The sequence below is a fragment of the Haemaphysalis longicornis genome, unplaced genomic scaffold (genome assembly GCF_048455015.1).
Source record: "Haemaphysalis longicornis isolate Haplotype H1 unplaced genomic scaffold, Haemaphysalis longicornis Haplotype H1 scaffold_12, whole genome shotgun sequence".
NCBI lineage: Eukaryota > Metazoa > Arthropoda > Arachnida > Ixodida > Ixodidae > Haemaphysalis > Haemaphysalis longicornis.
This window is the reverse complement of record NW_027526225.1, coordinates 15,661,115-15,683,469: the sequence shown is the minus strand read 5'-3', so window position 1 is coordinate 15,683,469 and position 22,355 is coordinate 15,661,115. Positions and strand designations below refer to the sequence as shown.

The 22,355-nt window shown below is 50.8% G+C and overlaps 1 protein-coding gene across 8 annotated transcripts in view; it reads right to left on the bottom strand.

Moving 5' to 3' along the window:
* LOC144162430 (latrophilin Cirl-like) overlaps positions 1 to 22,355 on the bottom strand; it is a 234,076-nt gene that overhangs the window by 142,430 nt on the left and 69,291 nt on the right. For 6 of the 8 annotated variants that reach the window (XM_077692949.1, XM_077692954.1, XM_077692950.1 and 3 more), the window contains exon 2: positions 7,031 to 7,102. The exons of 1 other annotated variant lie outside the window; for it this stretch is intronic. The gene's annotated coding sequence lies outside the window, so the exon portion shown is untranslated. Of the gene's footprint in view, positions 1 to 7,030; positions 7,103 to 7,178; positions 7,213 to 22,355 lie in introns of those variants that run through there. One more of the 8 variants, XM_077692951.1, reaches the window with a different exon arrangement.

Sequence of the window (22,355 nt, the reverse complement as noted above, 5' to 3'; positions counted from 1 at the left end):
AAAGAGGTGGCAACAGGGGATGTACTCAGCGCTCAGATTTCTCACGTCGCGGAACAGGCCCTGTGTATTACCGGAACGACGGCTCTAGTGGAGCGCGTTTTTTTTCTATTGTGAGCTCGACGTGGACATCAACCTGCTGTCAACATTGCGTGCAATGTTTCTTGTGCGGCTGCAATTTGTGTAAAAGTGCGCAGAATTTCACAACCGAGCCTTGCGGGAAAAAAAATTAAATCGTGGGCAAAATAAACCAGCCAAGGATCCGAAACGGATCCTGCGAAATGAATGCACATAAATAATCTGTGAGTGGGATTGTTCCCCCTGCCTGGGTGAGGGCTTAGTGCAAATTGTAACGTTCTAAATAAGAGCAGTGCTCGAATTCATAAAATGTTTTCTCCCAATAAACTTTTTTGGCGCGCTCCCTGCCCCCTCTGGCTGGTGTGTCCCGTTTTCTGCCACAAGGAGTATCGTCCCCCTAGGAAATACTGGAATGCAAGGAGCGACTGCAGCGGCTCCGGTCGAGTTTGTTAGGTCGGCTTCCGGTTTCACCGGAATGAATATGATTGAACATGCATGTCCGACGTAATCCCGGTTCAAGTCCTCACCTTCAGCAGGAAGTACACCTTGGGGGAAGCGGCGGGACCGAATTCCGGCTGCAAATCTTCAGCGCTCGCCGTAGCGAAGCAACACGCAGCGTTCCCTCAGCCACAGCCTCGAGGTCTCCGCGTTGGAGGAAGCTTCGGTGGCACGGTCACAAGTTGAACGCAGCACGCCAGATTCGCCACTGGTCAAGAGGTCGGACGGAGCCGGTGTGCGGCGCCACTCGAGGGAGGAGCTTGCGGTGTTGGCGCGAAAACCGCACGGGCTCGTTTTCGCGGTTTTCGACAATTTCACGCGGGGAAAAATATGGGCGGAGGGGGGCCTAGAAGTGGCTAGGGAACGAGCAGAGGGCGACACTGCGGGGGACGAGTTCCTGACGGAGAATAAAGGGAGGAGGGCGCAAATGAGACGAGGAAAGAGAGGACGACAGAGCAGAGAAGTGACCACTACCTCGAGGTCGCAGCTCATGCGTTGTTTGTGGGCATTTGGTGAAGGAAGGGACCGGTAACGATGGTGTCCCCGAGAATGGTAGAAGCCCCCCATGCACAACACGAAGTGGCCAGCCTCACAGTAGGGTGTCAACAACACCAGCGTGAATGAGATGTGAACAAACACCGCGTGGGAGCAAGTCGGTAGCAGCGCCACCCGCTCTCCCTGCACAAACCCCTTATCGTTGGTGGAGCCCCAAATCCAAAATTTAACAAAGAAAGAAAAAGGAAACGAGCAGAACGACAGTACGAAGTTCGCGAAACACTCTCTAAACAGACGGGAAATAAGTAAATGGACGAGCAACGCTCAACGAGGAGGAGGTACGGAGGGGGGTAGAAGGATGAGCTGCGGAGGAAGAGACTTGGCTTTCGGCAGCCACAGCAGCAAGCGAAGGAGGGGTGCGCATGCGCGCATGCGCACATCCGCTAATCACTCGGCTCGTTCACCCCCCAGCGGGAGGGCGCACCACGTGCGGGCGCTTCTTTAACGAGCGCGCCATACGAGCTCGAGTCCATGAAAATGACACGCGGAAGACGACGGGGGAGCGGTTTTGACTCCGCTGCGATAACGAGCGCGGTCTTCGTCGTCATCGTCAGGGGAATATAGCCTCGCCGCGCATTTCCACTTCTCGCGCAGTGGCAGAGAGGGTGCGTGTCCGGGATCGTGTAGGCCGCAGGTGCTGCTTCTATTTGAAGAAACCACAAAAGGCGGAATATTACACGCATCCACGGATATACCGTGAGAAGCTATAGGTACGCACTGAGACACGTGCTTGCTCTTCACGTATAGCCATGGGCAAATGAAATGAGTACACGAAAATATGAACCAGGACATATTATACCAGAACCAGAACATATTAGATATGAACCAAAACATATTAACCACAACAGTATACAAAATATACTGCACGAGGTCGCGGGTTCGATTCCCGGCCGCGGCGGCCGCTTTTCTGATGGAGGCGAAAAGCAAAAAACGCCCGTGTGTACGAGATTTCGGCGCACGTTAAAGATGCCCAGGTGGTCAAAATTAATCCGGAGCCCTCCAATACGGCGCGCCTCATCACCTGCGCTGCGTCGGCGCGTTAAACCCCACAACCAATCAATTCTACAAAATATACTGTTCGTGGAGGTCAAATAATGGCCCGTAATTGGAATATTTGGAAAGCCACATTTCTCGACTTTGTTACTGTAATTAAGCCACACGTCAACGCGACTCGGAACATTTTCGTGACCGCGTTAACATTTGCCCTTGATTGTACTTGTGTACAGGCTGGCATACAAACGAAGCCTGGTCTTCCCGTTGCTTCGGACGGGAAGGAGTCAACTGCAGAGATGTTTTTACTTTAGCTCTCGTGTGCGTAACGAGTTGATTCATCCCTTACTCCGCCACTTGTAAGCAAAGTTTTTCAACTCGCGGTCGCAGTTCGCGTAACTGCACGCATACCGCCCCACACCGTTTGCTGGTTATTCCGTCCGTCAGGAGGGATCGATCCCAGGTATGCTTACCGACTGAGTCCGTTAGACCCGGCCATCACATCGCAGCGTCACTGCCGTGTAACGTTTCCACTGATTGATTGATTGCAGGGTTTAACGCGCCGACGCAACGCAGGCGATGAGACGCGCCGTAGTGGAGGGCTACGGATTAATTTTGACCATCTGCGGATCTTTAACGTGCGCCGAAATCTCGTACGCACGGCTGAGAAAAGCGGCCGCCGCGGCCGGGAATCGAACTCGCGACTTCGTGCTCAGTAGCGCAACGCCTTAGCCACTGAGCCACCGCGGCGGGTCCGTGTAACGTTTCGCTGATTGTTGGTGCAGCGAAGCTAAGCGCCGAAGCCAAGAAACTGCTTTGTTCCTGCAACAACGATGCCAGTTTAATCACAAGCTTGAACGAAACAATGGAGATAGTAAGGAAAACACAGGCAGCGGTGGCGACGCCCCAGACACTTCCGGGGACTTCGCTAGGACGTCATAGAGTCTCGTTTGTGCGATTGAGAGGTCCATATTGGATCTGATGGCGTTACTTAATAAAATGGCCCTGGAGTTGTTCTTATTTCGGCAGACCGCGGAGAAACAGAGATGCCAGCCCCGACAAAATCAGAGGCCATCCGGCACCGCTCCGGAAGCGACGTAACAGCTACGCAAGGAAACCGAACTGGTGGGTGTTTCCTCTCGCAACCTGCAGGTACCAAGAAGTAGAAATCCAGAGAAGCCCGGTTGGTGGTTAGGTCTCGTTAGGTTAGGTCTGGTTAGGTTAGGTTAGGTCTGGTGGTTAGGTCTGTTAGGACGCAGATGTGGGGAGGGCACGTTTTTCGACAACTGAGCCAAGTAGGTTGCCAGTAATTCTTCTGAGTTCATAAACGGCGTCGTGTCGGCTTTCCCCACAACTTGGCCGGTATCAGGTGGAGACACCCTACAAGGAAACCAGAGACTTCGAGTTCCAGTCTCCAAGTTTCGCGAGATGGGTGGACCGAAGCGCTGGCACTCCGAGTCGTTCGTTACTAGCATGCTGTTTTGCGTGAAGGTCAACACAATGCGGCAAGGCGAGCGGGGGACAACTTATATTATTAGCATAAAATTATTTTCGCCAACCGCACCCTCGGCCACAGTCACAACAACAAAACCGCGCTGCCAACTCATCTGCAAGGTATATGGCAACGAGCCTCGGAATTGTCAGTGCCTAGGCGGTGTCCGCAAATGCTTTGTTACGGCCAGGATGAGAAAGGCGAGTACGCGGAAGGATTCTCCGTCACACGCCAGTTCTGTTGTTGCCTTAATTTTCTCTCTCTCTCTCTCTGTCTATATGCCTGTGTGTGTGTGTGTGTGTGTGTGTGTGTGTGTGTGTGTGTGTGTGTGTGTGTGTGTGTGTGTGTGTGTGTGTGTGTGTGTGTGTGTGTGTGTGTGTGTGTGTGTGTGTGTGTGTGTGTGTGTGTGTGTGTGTGTGTGTGTGTGCGTGCGTGCGTGCGTGTGTGTGTGTGTGTGTGTGTGTGTGTGTGTGTGTGTGTGTGTGTGTGTGTGTGTGTGTGTGTGTGTGTGTGTGTGTGTGTGTGTGTGTGTGTGTGTGTGTGTGTGTGTGTGTGTGTGTGTGTGTGTGTAATATCCCGATGCGGTGATCCCGATGCCCCGAGTCACGGAAACAGCGAAGACCAGTCGCTTCAAAATGCGCCTAAAAAGCACACGGTGCAGCGCAGTCGCGTCGTGAACAATAGAGGCAGAAATCGGGCAAGTTTAAATTGCCAGAACAGCGCACGGTGCACCCGACAGTGTTTACGGAACTCCGCTGCGCGCAAGTATAGGTGCGTAGCGCTGTACGGAGGGACGCGCAGAGGTTGCTTCGTCCTCTCGGCGGCGGCCGTCGTCGTCTCAGCGCGGCCTAGAAGGGGGAGCGGCGGCGTTATTACCCGGCCGATCCATCACGCTTCGAGGTCGACCGAGCGCGTCCGCTCGGCCGGCTGCTCCGCCGAGCACGCGAGGTCCGGCGACGTCGCACCCGCCAAGGTCCTCGCCTCCTCAACGCCTTGCACGCTAGCACGCGTCCGAAAAAGAGACCCGCGCCGTTTGTTGGCTGCGCGTCCGCGAGGATGACGACGCCCGCGCGGAAGAGTAATAAAAACCGCGGCCGCTGCCGTGAAGTATGCGTGTGCGCGGTTAACGTACGCGCGCGCACACGGAATGCGACAAGGAGTTGGCCGTACATGACGAATGACGGGGACACTCGCGCGTTCAGGATGTCGGCTCGTAGTGGCTCAGCTTTTCTCTTTTTCTAAAGCGAAGCTTTCTATGCCTAATTTTTGCGCCGTAGATCGTAACACCAAAACGCACTACAGACAAGCCAACTTTACACATCACTTTAAAAGGCACATCAAGCGGCTCGAAAGAAAAGCAATAAAAACAAAAACGCTTGAGCGTAAGTATCTCGCGTTATGAAGCCAACGTCTATCCGATTGCGTTATTCCGACACGGTTGAAGCGGTGTGAATTTCGGGCTTTGCCTTTTACTCAGGTTGCACGAAAGAAAGCTTGGCGTCTTAACCATCTTTTGCTGAAGCAAGGGGGTGTGATTTCTCTTTTCTTCCGGAGAAAACCACGCTGCTTGAAGGCGCTGTGAAGACGAAACACCCCGTTTCGTTTTAATGCTATTTTCGCGCTTCGTTAACGCGAAGATGTCGCATTGTGTATGTCGCTGCACGGGTCTTATCGATATGATTGCTTAAACCGAGGCCAAGTCCTTTCGGAACTATTGTTTGCATGTTGTTGACCTTTCACTGCTGTACGCTTTCCTGCCAAAGCCTTCGTTAGTCTGGCAGTGTCTACAATACGAGTAAATGCATTAATTAAACGAAGGACAATCAGCGGCAATTCGTTCAGACGGCAATAATGTTTGCCCTCAGCACTGCGGTTGGTATTGTAAAAAACATCGAATAAAGCAAGAATACGAATTAATCGGATTCGCTACAAGCAGAGTTTCCTGTGCTGCAAGTTTACAGGCGCCCGAGACCTTGAAAAGGGTAATTTTGCAGCGTAAATCGGAACATGCGCAGCAACAGCGAGGTGGGCGGAAAACATTGGGTATGCGGGAAAACATGGACGCACTAATCAAGGCTGCTAAAATGGCGAAAATATTTTCGCTCAGAAGCAACGCCAATTACATAACGCGTCATGTACCGACTGTATATACTAGGATGGACGATTGCGCGAATATTCTTCCCTTAATCGGGCGTTGCTTTAACGACGATAAATATTCTTTTTTTTAAATCTGTATATCGCTTGAAGTCACGTCAGTCAAAAGAATCACGCGCCATGTTTAAAATCTGCACGAACATGTGCGGAAATTTGATTTGATTTGATTTTTATGTCTTGGCAAAACCAATGGGAGGCTGAGACTAAGGCGGACTGACAGGGGCCTCAGCCTTCTGTGTTCAACTAACACCTGTGTTCAAATAATCCGCATTACGTCACAAAAGGAGACGCTGTTAGCATGCTCGAAGAATGCAATATTCAAAACAGAAGTGCGGACTGTTAATATAACCGAGAAAAAAAAGTAAGCTAATTCCTTTTTGTTTTTCCGTATGAAACCGTCTACGCAGTAAAAAATAGTGCAAAAACCAAATTATGGACGGCACGTTTTTGATGTCCAATTGATTAATAAGCGCATGACTGTTATTCAGATCTCTGACAACGATGGCGTGCGATTTCTCCCCGGAAACAGGCGGAAACAGGAACTGCTGCACGCGCGTCGTGCCTCTCAATTCAGCGCACCAAATTTAATAGCCTACTGTTGCCGGAAAATTTCACCAAGCCTGTTAACACTCGCACCTGAACTACAGAATGTCTGATATGATTTCCGGTTCACCGTGTTGATGAAACAGTAGTAAAGTAGCCCTTACAAGCGCAATGTGCGGACTTGTCCTTTTAGGATATCGTCTGGCCGGACGTGCATCAACGGGGCCGATAAATCCATTTGTTGATCAATGAGCGCTTATATTTATTAGTCCTGTAAACATTTATAATTAATACTATCGCTGTAATATGTACTGTGTGCTACGAAACAACAAAAAGAACAATGCAGGATATGCGCTACAAGTCGCCGCAGGTGGGCTTCACCACAACGCCCAGGAATGACCAATCAGCACGACCATTCGGGGAATGAATGTGCCCAGCATGCCATTAGAATAAAGAGAATAGACTCTGCGCTGGGACAACAGCGCAAGGCCTGTACGCTCTCTGATTGGTCGTTCCTGGGCGTTGCGGTAAAGCCCGTTATATACGGCGATTTCTTAGAGTATACGCGAAGAATGGTGGACCAAAAGCCCGAATTAAAAAACACCTTTTTTCCCCAGAAACGACTCCAGTGCTTGTTCCAGGATGTTCTGGTTCATGAGCGGATGCGACGAATAAACAGTTCAAGAAGATAACGCACACGCGAGACGACATTGGGCTACTTACACTGACGAAGTTCGGGGTAATCCCAGGCCGAGAAGTGTGCGCAGCGTCCGCAAATGCACACGAGTCCTCGAACTGCAACGAACAGAGAGGGCGAAACATGAAGCGAGCGTTTGGCTAAGCGAACACGTCTTCACGGCAAACGACATACAAGGCATAAACGTGCTAAGTAACAACAGCTGCCGCAACTCTGTATATGTACTACTGACAGAGTGGGAAAGCGAACACGGGACCAGTAGAACTGGCCATGTTAAAAACCCTGCGCTATCATTTTCGCGAAAGTCGTCATGTCGTCGAGCAAGTGATAACACAGGAAGGCTGCCTTCCTGTGAATTTTTGCTTTTCATGCTTTTCAAACATAAAGTTTCGCTGTAAAAATCAGCGCGTGCTTTCTGACGTTTCAAAGGCCCCGACTGATCGTGGCACGGTTCCGAAGCATGCCTAACACCGCAGTGGTGTTATTGGCACTCAGGGCCATTGGCACTCCCTTAATAAGGCCTACTTAACCCCCTTCTATGAATTACAGATATGTGATTCATTCCTCGAAAAAAGAATGCCTTTCGTGATATCGCTTCACCGATGCCCGACAGCTCCAGCTGAAAGTAAAAAAATAACACCAAGTCGTCGGATATCAGTTCATACAAGGATATATTTGCAATCAGCCTTGAACACTGCCAGTTGTTCACTGGCCAGCTTTGTTAGTGCGAGGGTATTTTTGGAGGTCTAGTGTTGCTTCTTACTGCAACTATTTATTCTGACAGTCTTCGAAAGGTTTGACAAAGTGTCTTTTTGAGAATGTTAGGCAGCACTGCAATGTAAAAGGCTCATAAAGCTGACCTCTTTTCGTCGTGCAAAAGCTTGCTGGGGACAATTCTAGTGCATCGCAACTTATTCCTGCAAGCAGGGCTACCATACCGAGTCAGAAGATGGCAATAAACCGCAAGTGAAAGTTCTGGTTGATCATTGATGATCAGACTGAATGTCAACAAAAATGTACCACTGAGTTCGGTTTTCAATTACAAGCGGATTTCTTTGCATATCTTGCTTGCCCTGAATCTGGTGCTAATGTAGTCATTAATAAGGTGTTTTTTACAACACGTGGGGACTGAGTTTGGCCTCTAATAGTATGAAACCATTTCAGAGAACCATCCAAAACTGTGCATTTTGGAAAGAATGTGCGGCTTTACCACGAGACGCGGGAACCACGCGTGGAAGCCCCACGCGGGCACCTCGCAGACAAATTAATTTGCAGTACTGAATTTTTTCTTCGACAGGCTTTCGAAATGTGAACCTTCAAAATGTGTATTCTAAATTTTTTCAGTATTGGTGGTTTGTTATACGTGGTGGTTTGTTACCTTGCAACAGCAGGTATGCAAAGCTGGTTAACAAAAAACTTAGTTAACAAAACTAATATTCCTGTTATCCTAGCAGACCTGTGTTGTGACAAGCCATAGCAAACAGTGAAACATGCTTTGTGTATCTGCATTATTTTTAAGCTACTTGCTGTTTATTTTCTAATTTAAAACAGCTGTGATACCCTAAGCAGGCTTTTAATTCAAATATGTATCACACTCGTCTTTAATAAAACAATTTTGAAATACTTTTGGTTTGCTTTGCTGTGTCAGAGTGGCCGATTTTAGTAAGGACTTGTCTTGGAAGGAGATTAAACTGTTTAATGACAGGAAAACTGATTACATTGCGTTATAGGATCGGGGAAATAGCACTGAGAACGTCCGTCGCGATGCGCGGCGGTGGGGCGACTCCCCGCGCACGAAGTGTATACGCTGCAGGGCCGTCTTCTCCGCTTTCCGTTCGCACTTCTTTTTTCTTTCGTTCGTCGGCCCCCAGCGAATTCTTCGTAGCCCCTGACAGCTGTACTTGTGTGAAACAGCTCATGAAGCTGCATGCATGTGGACTAAAATTGCCTATGTGACCTAAGTTAACGTTTCCCACGCAAACCAGAGAAGTCTCTTAATGATTACAATGACTACGTTTGTTTTACAAAGTGACAGGCTTGCTTGACTGGCTGCCATGAGATTTGTACCTCATCAAGATGGAGAAGTGGTCATAAAGCAACAATCATTTGACTCTCTTACAATAGGGGTAACTAGGGGGTCTGTGTTGACTACCTACGTCAGAGTTGCACATATACTGCAATGATTCCACTGGCAGTAGCACTGCCCATCTTGGAGGGTCACCCATACACCTCCACGACTCTTTCGCCATAAGAATCACGGGACTCTTCATAAAGGGGGGCGTCCTCACAACTCTTGTTGCAGTGTCGCGATGATCATCATGAAGAAGTCCTGTGACCCTCTCTTTTTCATTAGATTAGGGTCGTGGCAGCCAGTGCTGACTCTAAGAAGGTAGTCACCCATACTGTACTGTGACTACTGTGATGGGGTCCGCATGACCCCCTTTCAATAAGAATACCGTGACTCTGCGAAAGGGGGTCGAGGGAGAGTCAATTCTTTTTTTTATTAGATTAGGGTCGTGGCAGCCAGTGCTGACTCTAAGAAGGTAGTCACCCATACTGTACTGTGACTACTGTGATGGGGTCCGCATGACCCCCTTTCAATAAGAATACCGTGACTCTGCGAAAGGGGGTCGAGGGAGAGGCAATTCTGTGGCGAGTAAATACCCCCCGAAGAGGGTCACGGGAACTCCCTTTTTTCTTAGTGTGTATCGGGCTTCTCGTTATTTTATTTTTCGGGTATCACCACTTTAAAGTTAGACCACCTGCAAATATACAGTGCCGATAGAGTGCACAACATTAGAGCTACAACAATATAATGCACGCCTTCATCTTCGTGGAAACTATAATCATCATCGTCGCCATCATAGCTTCGGCGTACGCTCGGACAGCTATTTTAGCCAACAAGGCTACTCCAACCCGTCCCGTCGGCGCGTGTTTAAGGCCAACAGAATGCTTACGCCAATCGTATACGTCACTGACTCCAATACCCTGCAACGCGTCCGCTGCAACTAAAGAAATTCGGTGATGGAAGTCGTAGGCATTTGCTTCCGTCATCGCAGCGAGTTCGATTAGTTTCTCCCGCCTAGACGGTGCGGCAGCCGAGGGGAAACCTGCTCCCGATGATATTTCCGAAATCCCGCGGATTTGCGAGTGCGGAGAAAACGAAACAGAGACGAATCATCCCGAAATCCTGAGAACCCTTCCGGCCGCGGCCGAAATAAATGACAGAGCTTGAGAGCTTAAGCTTCGGGATGAGGCCAGGAACCAAAAAAAGGGGGGAGAGGGAGAAGGTGTAAGCGGAAGAGGCAACAACAGCGACGGAGCAGCAGCTATAGGCTAGAATAAAAGTGTACATGGCACGAGCAGCCTGTACTAACTGACCCCATTTTCGGGAATCCCCGCGGGAAATCAGCGGAAACGGACCGCGAACGAAGTTCGGGATTCCCGTCTGTCTAGGCTTCCCCCCTCCCTCCAAGGCCCGAACCGCGATGGGCTCTGGTTCGCCCGCCGACCGCCGCATTATACCTCGGCCTGCGTAACTCATATACGCTAACTTCCTATCCTTTCTCTGCCTCTCTGGGGACGCCGCTGGCGCTCGAGATTTTCGCCGGCCGCTTTTGTGGCAACACCTTGCGTCGTTTCTTTCTTGAATGTGGACTTAGTAAAAAGCCAATCTGCGCTCCGCACTTTCGCGTTGAGCAATTTCCTTGTTCTTTTTTTCGTTTCAAGAGGTCGCTGCGAGCTCCATGAGCACTTCTGAGGCGACGTCGGCTCAGGCTTCGACGTATAAGATTCGGCAATGGGACGACTGCGGACTTTTCAACTATATCTCCCTATTTCAAAAAGAAAAGAAATACTGTAGGAGCAGCCAGGCTGAACTGTAAAGAATGTCGTCTGCTATTTGCTCCCCGTAGGGATTACAAATGTTTCTTTTTTTGTTACTCGAATCTTTTATGTATTAACGTTTGCGGAGAGGGAAAAATTGGCTCTAGGGATAAAGATGTCAATGTTTTTGCCACGGGTGAAACTATTTCGTCCCAGTGAAATCGTATAAGAAGAATACCCTTCCGTTACTTACTTTCATCGGGCCGTCATTTTGAATGGAGCCCCAGTTGAAAACCGCCAGGGAGCCTAAATGCTCTCAATTCAACTGACAGAAAAAAATCGAAATACGCACTGGCTAATAAAGAAGACAGATAAGGACGGCCATTTTAAGACTCGCTTCGCATCACTTGCGGCAGTGTACTGTAAAATGAACTTTAAAAAAAATCACGCATCTCCACGAAATGAATCACGACGAGTGGGCGAAGCACTGGGGTTCGTTCTTACCGCAAATCACCCGTGGCAGTGCCCACTCGCGCATGTAAATGAGTGACAACGCGTCTGTACAGTATATACAATTCCAATCAAATCCAATCCAATCCAATACAATCCAATGCTCCTCCCGCATGCGCAAGACTGTGTACACGGACGCCAAGCCCCGGAGAAAGCGAGGTCCTAAGGTGCTTCGCCCCTAAAAAATACTTTGGTGTTCGTGTTCCATCCGGTGCTGCCTGAGTAAAACGGCGATGTAGAATGCATACGGGAGCGCCGCCCCGCAGCGATCACGGAACGTATACACAGAACGACAAGGAAAACGATTTTCTATACGATCGGTGCGTCGCTTGCGTTTAGCCCTGGCCAATACCCTCTGTGGGAACGAGCCAAAAGCTTCGAGGGCATCATCATCATCATCATCGTCGTCGTCGCTGCTTTGAGTGATTGAGTGAAAGTCTTTTATTAGCACAGAGAGCAACCGGAGGCCGCAAGGGGTAGAAGGGGCAAAAGAGGAAGAGAGAGGGCGCGATGTTTGCCTGAAGATCCTGGGGAGGAATAATCAGTTCCTGAATGCGCAGACAGCAGCGGATAGACCCCGGCTAAACTACCTTCGCGAGGCCACTTTGGAGAACAAAGCGCCCAAGGGCAGCGAGGAAATGGGGTGGCCGAATGTCGTGAGGGGGGGGGGGGGGTATCTCGCTGGGATTAGGGCGTCCAGCAGGAAGGGGAGGAAGGACTGGCAAGCGGAGCATGCAGTGCCAAAAAATGTGGTTGATTCCTCTGCCATAGGAATGGGTAAAACAGGAAAGTGAAATGTGCAGCGAAATCTGCAGCTGAGCATGATCTGCGAGTCGGCGGCTGTGTTGTGGGTGTGCTGGCGAGCGACGTCCTGTTGGCGGGTCGCCTCGGCAAAGGTGTACTGGCGTCATTTCCGTGACGGATACGACGTCAGTGAAATCCTGAGGTGTCGCGGCATAAACCACTTTCGTGCTAAAATATAAAACCCGAAAACGAACAACCGTAATTATAACGTACTCTTTAGTACTAAAGGTTGCTTCCCCGCAAGAAGGCCCTGTGTGCAGGGGTGCCCCCTTTACAGGCCGCTCGCTTCATTGCCCTGGCGTCACTTCCGTGACGGATATGCCATGAGAGAAATCTTTGTGTGTCCAGGAATAAAACACTTTCGTGTTAAAAAGGTGCGTCAGATTTGCTGCTGTGGCTGCGTTGCAATATGGGCAGTAGGGCGTAGGATCGACCGTCGGGTGATGCCTGTCGCGAGTGATGTGGGAGGGTCAATGCAGCGCATAATTTGTATGAATCGCATCTCTGCAGCCGCAGTCAGGGCATCAGCCTCAATGTCACAGTTACCGACTGGATGCTAAGTGTCGAGCATCGTACCAGCGTACGGCCAGACATTAGGTGACAAACCGGTTTGCGACTCCGTGTGCGTTAAAACACACAGGCAAAACTTCCTTCGGTGGAACCGGACCCCGTCGTGAAGGAAGGGGCATAAATGCCCATCAAGCGGACATTGATAGGCACTTAGCGCCGGACATCAAGAAGAGGGCATGCCGCGAGGGTCGGAGCGAAAGACAGCCAGACCGGTTTAATTAACTGAACGAGAGGCGAAACAGAACTCGCCGAACAGAGTTGACCACCTCGGCTAACCAAGAAATAGCGAGGAGCGCTGCGCCGAACCAGACTAACACGGAGCGTGGTTTGCAGCAGAAGTACTGAACCCTCCGGACGAAATTGCACGCAGTCGCACAACCAGAATCCGGCGTAACCAATCGGAAACGTCGTCCATCTCCCATCGGGAGGTCGCAAGTAACAAAAAGGGAAAACAGTACACTGGACGGCCGCGGCGTGCTTACGAGTTATAAATAGACGCTTTCGTGGCCACTCAAAGCCATTCCATCGAGTTGCAGACGTCCCGAGGCCCGCTCTAATCGGCAGAGAACAGGCGATACCGGAGACTCGCACCAGAAGTGGTTTGGCGTGGGCCGCTGAGGAAACATCGTTACGTCTGGTTCCCCAGCTTGCCGGCTCTGGCGGGTAGGCCGGCGGGCTACCGTTGGTGCGCGGCCACGCCTGGGAAGGCTCGACCACCACGGCGGGGTTACAGCAGGGTGGCGTTGACGACTAATGCGGCGGACCATCAATAACCCGCGTCCCCGCACGCACCCGAGCGCCGCGTCGGCCGCTGCAAGGACGGCAAGCGAGCCGGATCGTTTCCCGCTCTCTCTACGAACAGGAGGAGGAGGTACGCCTGCGCGCGCACGAGAAACAGCGCGAACGAGCTCGTGGTTTCCTCGTTAACGCCCGACGCCCCGCTGCCCGACAAGAAGTCGCGCACCAGAAGCGGTCCGTGGGTCGGGGTCCTGCCGCGCAGCGGGCATCGCATTCCGTCGGGAGAAAAAAGAACGCCAATATTATGGCAATCCTGGTGATGATAATGAACGCTGGTGCCCTTGGAAAGGAAGCCGGCAGGAGGACTCTGGGAGAGACAACGGGAGAGAGCAGTAGTTGCAGCGACGCCGGAGCTAGCCGACGGAGTCCTACAAAAGGATTTTGTAGCGTGAGCTACACTGACCCAGGTTGAGCAGTTTCGCGAGGCTCCTGGAGAGCCGTGCTGCGCTGCACGAGGGAGCAGCGACGTCTCGCGGCGCACAGCCGGCGCGCCGGAGCCGTTGCCGCCGCGACTGGATTGGATTGGAAATCGTTTTAGCAGCATCAAGCATGATAATCAAGCTAATCCTAGGCGACCAGGAAAGCTAAAAACAACCAGCTGAACCTTAGCTCACGCTACGTATATGCTGGCATAGCCGAGCTAAACCACTGCTAATTTTTTTGCTGTCTTCTGCTTCGAAGTGCCGTCTGCTCCGGTCGCCCGGCTGTTCCCCGGCGAGCTTCGCGAGTGGTTCATTCACTGAGGCAGGTGTAGGGGCGGCCATAACTCACGAAACGCTTGTCGACAGTGGGAAGATAAGGATGTGGGAAATCCGACAATGCGCGGACGAGGTCCGCTCGAAAAGGTGTTCCCCCGAACTCGACAGTCAACTCTGCTTTTGCGCCCTGCAGCTCGGGCCGCTATTGTGTGGCAGCGGCGGTGGCGAGAAAGAATCGGCTGTCTTTGCGCGCGGGCAGGTTCTTGTGTGGTCGTTCCGCGGCGAATTCTTTTGTGGGCGCGCGAAAAGCCGCAGCGACCACGGCGGAAACGCATTTGCGAGGGCGATTTTTCATTCCGCCTTCTTCTCTCGGGCTTATCGCAGGCATCTGCATACTTGGCGCACGCGTGAAAGGAATCCCTTAACTATAAATCATTCATTAGCCGCGGCGCTGGCGGGAAGGCAAGGATACGCCTCGTCAGCTTCGGCGCGCACTCCGAACTTTTCAATCTAAATGAAGGAACCTCGAGAACAGCTTTCTCGGGTCTATCCTTACGTGCGAGCACTAAGGCCCAGTTCTTCGACCGGGCATCCTTTGTCCTGGCTCCAGCCATTTTATCGATGCGTGTGCAAGTGGCGCTGCAGCAGACAGGAAAATCTCAATGCGCATGCGCAGCGCAGACCCGAGCATGCCGACATTTTATCAATATTTTATCAATGCTGACCACAAATGAAGCAGGGGATACTCTTGCGCGACATTTCCAAGCGCATCATCAGGACGTATAGTGGTCGCCTCAAGAGTCACTTATTTTCCGTGATGGCTTCTGCGGAAGAAAGCCTGTCAGTGCGGGCTTCTTGCTAACGCCACGGACAAATGAGACGCGAACGCGAAAAGATGAAAAAACACAAAATAATTGCCCGATTTCTTTTCAGTATAGGTCAAACTGATGCGTGGATTTATTACAGTAACAAATTTTGGAAATATGTCTTTCTAAATATACACTAACGGGCCGTTATTTGATCTCCATTATCCAAATTCTTTGATTTTGCGTGTTCAGGTTCATACTTTCGCGTTCGGAATTCAATAGTCCATGACTATACATATTTATGTTAAAAAAAAAGCGTTTGAACGGACCAGAAAGTGTGGCGAGACTGGGCGCTGGGTCCTGGCGGCACGCGCTTGTTCCGGTGGTGGGAGTATAAAGCCACTTCATCCCTAAAGAACCATTCCCCAACTCAATAGCCAACCTTGCAAATTTCAATTCAACGTTGCGTGAGTTTGCTGCATCAAGGAGCTTGCCAGAGTGCAGCAGGCCGAGTTCTCTCTTTTTTATGATATCAGTAATCGGGAAATGTATTCTTTAGATCTTGATCTCATACATGCATGCCTTGGTGGGAGTAGGAGGAAAAACAGATCAAAGAATTGAGCGTGAACATACATGAGGGTACAAAAGGGATATAGCGACTAACCGAAGCTAGTCACTGTCTACTATTCGTATAGCTGTGTTTGACAGTGCTCTCCAATCAGTTGAAGTTCTTACAATGAAAGCAGAAGAAAAAAAAAAACAAGCTACTACTCAAGGAGGCGATATCCGCTTATATGGATGATAAGCGCGGTGCTGAACTAAGATAAACGATTGATGAAGTGCTGGCTTATTTATTTATGAAGGTATGTTTTGTGAAGCGCAGAACATCCAGATATCTTCCCGCTTATTTAGACAGAAGGTACGGACAGGGTATCCTAAAGGATGTGACACTGTGTGTGCATTGGTAATTCCATACAATTCACCGACCACTCCCTTTGAACCATTTAATGTCGAGTCGACTAGTTCGAAACACCCGCGGTCCGGATTACATCAGGGCATTTTCGTTCTGAGCGACCAATTGTTTTGTACAATACCAGTTCGACTACGCCAGGTTCAAAAAGCAGCTTTAAAGGCACACGAAGGAACAGAATAAGACTGCGCGAAAGACGGGGACGACTAAGATTCGCGTGTCATGAACCAACTAGCCAGCAACCAAGTCATATTACTCAGCTTTAAAAGGAACACCGACCGCTTTTTGCGGAGTGCATGTCCTCTATCTCGTGCGAAAGCCAGTGTTTCATAGAGCGGGGTAACCACAAAAAAATTTTGAAGTAGACCGGCTGAAATAGTTCTGACTTGCCACTAAATTTCATGAAATCTGAACGGTGGCGCCACGTTGTGCCTAAACGTGCCACTATACCGTACGCATGCCAACAGCTCCGCCGGCTTCAATGTGTGATTCAAAAGCCGCATAAGGGAACAGTAAATGCTGAATTGCATCGCTTTTTGTAGCGTGAGCTACACTGACCGAGGCTGAGCAGTTCCGCGTGGCTCCTGGAGAGCCGTGCTGCGCATGCGCGAGGAGCAGTGTCGTCACACGGCGCACAGAACGTTGCCCGCCGCCCGGCGTCTCTCACACAGCCCACGCGCCCAGCGCCTTTGCCGACCTCCGTTCCGCACGTGGCGGCCCGGTCCACTTGACGATCATGCCAGAGGTGGCCGGGTGTGGAAACGATGGCTCGTGCGTAGCCGCAACACCGGTTTGCGCCTGTGGAACCAGTTTAGCTCTGGGGCGATTGATGACGCTGCGCCGGAGCCGCTCGCTAAATATACATGTGTCACACAATGCGTATACCGTGTGCGTGTCATTGAAGCAGCAGTAAGCATGACAATCAAGCTAATCCCAGATAACCAGGAAAGATAACGATAACCAGCTGATCCTTAACCCACGCTACGTATATCCTGGCATAGTCGAGCTAAGCCACTGCTACTGTTTTAAATACGCTTTTCATCTCACCTAGTTAAAGGAATGTTGCCGCACGGCTCACTGTCGCTGTGTCCAGCATTCGTTTTGACAGCACACTTAAGGCAGCTATATCTAAAAATTACGCTTTCAAACATTCTAGGGTCCTATCAGGAAAATCGTTTCGGTCCAACGTGTTTTCATTTGGGATAAAGAGCGTATACTCCACAAAAATCGGTTGTCTGTCCTCTCAAAGCACTGCTGAAGACGTTTTTATTTTACTACTTTCGGCGCAGGCCCAAGCGCACATCCGTTAGTTAGACAGGGCCCATAACGACCGGAGTATGGAGTGAAAGAGGGTTTAGAACAGGTTAGCCATACACGGTAGCCAAATGAGTTTAAAAAAACACGCCAACACAGGCAAGCCTTTCGATGCCCATGTCAGATTGCACGCTTAAGACACATCGCTCGAAGCAAGCCTCTGACCTAAGCAAGCTACCTACCGAAGCAGCACTCTGACCTACGGTACAAGGGATAACAACCAAGCTCAGCGGTCACGTGCGCCACACCGTCTTCAGAAAAGAGAAGTTCATAAAAAAAGTGGCGACCATAGCGAGTGACCATTAATCTGGCTTGACTTAACGGGCGTCGACCAGTAATTAACGAGCTTCGGAAGCCACACCTGAAAATACCGGCGTTTAAAGGCGTCGCCGGCTTATCCGCGCGCCGGCTGACTTCGCGAGATAAAAACTAGCGCAACAAGTTGAATTAGTGCGGGCCTCCCGCGGCTAACGCTTGTTGGACTGCTGGTCATAACTTCCCGCTTATCTGGTTACGCCAAGAGGCGTTTAACCCGAAACCGGGCCGCTGGACGATTTCAGGCACTTTACTGCCGGTGATGATGCAGTGGACAGCTACAGGTAACCAGATTAGGTACCGCTCTTTCTGGCCGTTCAGAGGCCGCCCAATAGCTATCGTGGCGAACAACAAGGAGATATGAACGAAGAGGAGATAAGCGCAACAAAAGGGCAACTAACGTCCAGGAATTTGAGCAAGACATTTCACGGCGCACGCCTGGAAGATGACGGGGGATAGATCTCAACATACTTTTATCGTGCACGGTTGAATTTGAAATTGAGCTCACTGCTTCCGAGAGTCACCGCTCCCGCCTGTATAGATAATTCTTTTCCCTTTCCGAACCCCGGAATTTGGGGGTCTTTGTGTGTGTGTGTGTGCGTGCGTGCGTGCGTGCGTGCGTGCGTGTGTGTGTGTGTGTGTGTGTGCGTGTGTGCGTGCGTGTGCGTGTGTGCATGCGTGTGTGTGTGTGCGCGTGTGCGTGTGCGTGTGTCAATAAAGATTACCAACAACAACAACATCAGCAGAAAGGTTGCAAACACACATTGCTGTTGAGGAGTCTCAATAAACAGATCGTATAGTTGCACGACCGTTATAAGAACACGAGCAGTTGGTCTGAGTCGCACAACTCGCAGCGGTTTGGAGAAAACTCTAAGAATTCCTTTTGTAGCGTGAGCTATACTGGCCGAGGTTGAGCAGCTTCGCGTGGCTCCTGGAGAGCCGTGCTGCGCATGCGCGAGGAGCAGTGACGTCACACGGGGCAATGAACGTTGCTCGCTGCCCGGCGTCTCTCACACAACCCCGGCGCCCAGCGTCTTCGCCGACCTCCGTTCGCCGGTCCACTTGATGATCATGCGAGGAGTGCCTGAGTGTGGAACCAATGGCTCGTGCGTCGCGGCAACACAGGTGTGTGCCTGTGGATCCAGCTCAGCTCTGGTGATTGGTGGATCCAGCTCTGGCTGGGGCGATTGGTGACGCTGCGCCGGAGCCGCTTGATAAATACACATGTGTCACATAATGCGTATACCGTGTGTGTGTCATTGAAGCAGCAGTAAGCATGATAATCAAGCCAGACCTAGACAACCAGGTAAGCTAAGAACAACCAGCTGAACCTTAGCTCACGCTACGTATATATCCTGGCATAGCCGAGCTAAGCCATTGCTATTTTTTTTTTGTTTTTCTTTTATCCCGACCCGTCCGTGCGTTCATGCCCAAATTTTCCTTCAGCGTCCCGTCTTGTGACCTGTTCAGTGCTAGTCTAGCACCAACTAGCGTGAACAGCGGTCGCGAATCGATCTTCTTTCGGTGCGAGGACTGGTGGCGGCCTCTATCGGCGCAACGGCGAGGCGCTCGAGCGCCGCCCATGGCAGCGCTTACCGGTGTTGAGCGAAGAATTGCTCCGTTTCAGTGCCGGCGCATTGTGCACATTCTAAAATACACAATTGTTTTCGGAGACAACAAACTCATTGGTTGCCTTACCTCCTTACCCCGACAGTACAGAACAGAGTTTTTATGAGATGTCAATGTAATGTTGCAAAGCGGCTACCGAGAGGAGCAGAGACAGACAACTTGATGCAGGGATGAACGAGTGAGTGAGTAAACTTAATGCAACAGCCAGCGCGACCTTCGGCCGGGAATGGCATACAAAAACTCGCAGGCAAAGAATGACCAAGGCCATCGCAAGCGATAAACGGCTGTAGGAACATGAAAGAGCCCCTAGTCCTGCAGCGGACGCAAGCACGCTGACTATGATGATTATGCCGATAATGGATAAAACGGAGTCAATATTACGATTCGAGAACCATAAATCAACGCGGTTTGTGTAAGCAAAATTACTGGGTGCCTTCAGAATTGGCAAACCACAAAAAGCAATCACCGAAGATAACCACCAAGGCTCTTCAACTTTCGCGAAGGAAACTTGGCTTTGAGAGAAGTACTCGGTGTTCTTCAAACGCACGAGTAATGATTTTTAACTGCACAGGGCGTCGGAGAACCCTGGAAGAAAAACGCGCTGTGAGGTCCACAGTATCTTTTCTCAGCGTTGACAGCCTGCAGAGGACATTAAAGGTCCGCGGCCTTTCAACGCTTGCACTGTTGACCCCCATTCAAATGAACGCGCGGCAGCAAGATAACGATCCAAGGCATAAACGGATTAAAGAGCGCCCGCTTATCTGCTCGAGCTCAGCCAAACTCGCATCGGGACCGAAATTTGTGTCATTCCAAATGGTAAGTAAGCCGGTGCCGTCGCTCTCATGAATAAAACCCATCGATTACAAGCAAAGAGCGCACGCGCGCGAACAACTCGCCGCCAGCTTCAAGCGCGGACCGTTGTCTATCTAGCAGACGACGCGCGCGGGAGAACTCGCAGGCGAAATTAAATCGCAGACGACCGCGCTCGCTCGCGAGGAGCAGACGATATTCGTCTGCAGGAACGCCGCCTGCCTTTGTGATGAGGGGGCGGCTTTTTCTGACCCTTTCCTTTTTGTCCCGCACGCACTCTTAGTCGTGTGGACACCCGCTATGCCCTTTATTCTCTAACCCCTCCTTTTTTTCGCTCTCTAAGGCGAGCCACAGCAAGGAAGGAGAAGTTCCTTCACAGCAAGGCCTTCTCTGAAGTCCGCCATATACATATCTCTATATATATTCATGCACGGACGCTGCCTGAGAAGCAGTCGAAAAAAAAAAAAAACGAAATCGGCCTCCTCTTTTTTCCCCGACGTCGTCTGCGCGCTTTCTCTCCCAGCTCGGCCGCATTGCATGACATGCATGCGATGCGCGGTGAAGCGCCCAACTCCGGGAGCGCCGAGCCGGCCGACTTGCAAATCAGTGACAATTTGCATCTCAAACTGCGGCCCCTACGTCACACGTATTTTCCTGGGCCCCTCCTTCCCCGGCAGGCTTTCTGTACATCTTTTCGCCCGCTTCCAGGGGAACAAAGTTTATTCCGTCTGCCTGTTTACTTTAGAAGCCAGGGGAATAACCGAGACGAGCGCATCGCCGCTCTGCCCAAACTTGAACTTTGGCTTATTTGAATTTCGCTGCGCATGCCGCCGCCGCAAGCCGTCTCCAATATTAAACTCCCCACCAGGGGGGGACTTTATATACATAGGCACATATATTCCGGTGGGCGCGTGGATGTTCGTATGTAATAATAATACTACTCCAGCCGACCGCAACGCTGAACCCCGGCCTCAGCAGTCGGAGAGGGCGAACAAGTGGGCAATATTTGCTGCGCCTCGTACTGCCTGTGCCGCTCGCGAGGGTGACTGAGTTTAGGGCGGAAGGGGTTCGCGGCGGACGGGTAGGCAGCGCCCCCTGGGAAGGCTCCCGTATCTGCGCCCCGGTTAGCTTAATTCTAATGCATGCGAACGACCCGGGGGCTCAAATTCGGCGAAAAGGACGGCGCAGTTATGTCTTATATCAACAGGCCCACTAAAACGCGTATATACCCGTGCGCGCGGTGAAGAGGTCGCTGATGCGATTCCGCCGAAAAGCTCCGCGCATACGCGATATGGTAATAAGGACATTCCGGTGCGGTGAGCTTCATGGGCGAGCGACGGGACCGGGCTTATCTCCACACTTCGCTTCGGTGCCCTCTTTAAAGCTTCTCTTTTATTACGTCTCAAATTTCCGGAGACCTCTAAATTTCGGCCCCCGGTCTAACTCTGCCATTATTGATTCCCAGCTAACAATGCTCAAATAGGATTTTATGAATCGCGAACTGATTTAGGCGACTGCGAGCGTATCTTATGCATTGACAAAGTCCACGGCGCTGTGGCAGCGGAGCACGTAGCACGTGGTAATGCTTTGACAATGGACACGCACGCCGAGGTTAACGGACGGTTACGACTCCAAGGATTCCACTCCCCTGGGAGGTTCGCAAGGTGCGCACATCGAAAACATTCGATGCCCTTAATCCCTTAAATGAGTGCGCCTTCAAACGATCGCGGTGGGAGCTCAGGGAACAGCCCAAATAAAAGCCGCCGCCCTTAGGACATCTCTTTTTCTTTTTTCATTATTGCCAATGGCTGCAGAGCTGGACTAGTGCAACCGCATACATCAGTGTTATGCGTTGCACTATGTATATACGAACATCAGTCTGTACATTTGATTATGGCAATTTTGTGGACTTTGCATATAGATGCGCATACGTTTGCTGGATGGCGTTCCAGTGGTTATAGCTGCATACAAACTAAGGCCTTATTGTTGCTCTGTGTGAGTGACTATATTGTGCACCACATATTTTTCACTCAGCGCACCGCAATCTCTCAAAGGTTGTAAGTTTTGATGTCATTAGTGTTAGCTTGTGGTTTATTAAGGCAGTCCCTACACCTCTTTATGACTCTGATGTTTGGCGTAGGAACCTCCTTTTAAAGTGAAGCCTTAGCGTTTTCACTGATGGCGTCTGTAACGCGATAACACCCCGCAGGAAAGCCAACTTTCTCTGACGATGATGATGAATGATCGTGGGTGAGGAGAAAGAAAGAACGCTTCCCGTGGCCGGAATACAACCTGGGTCCCT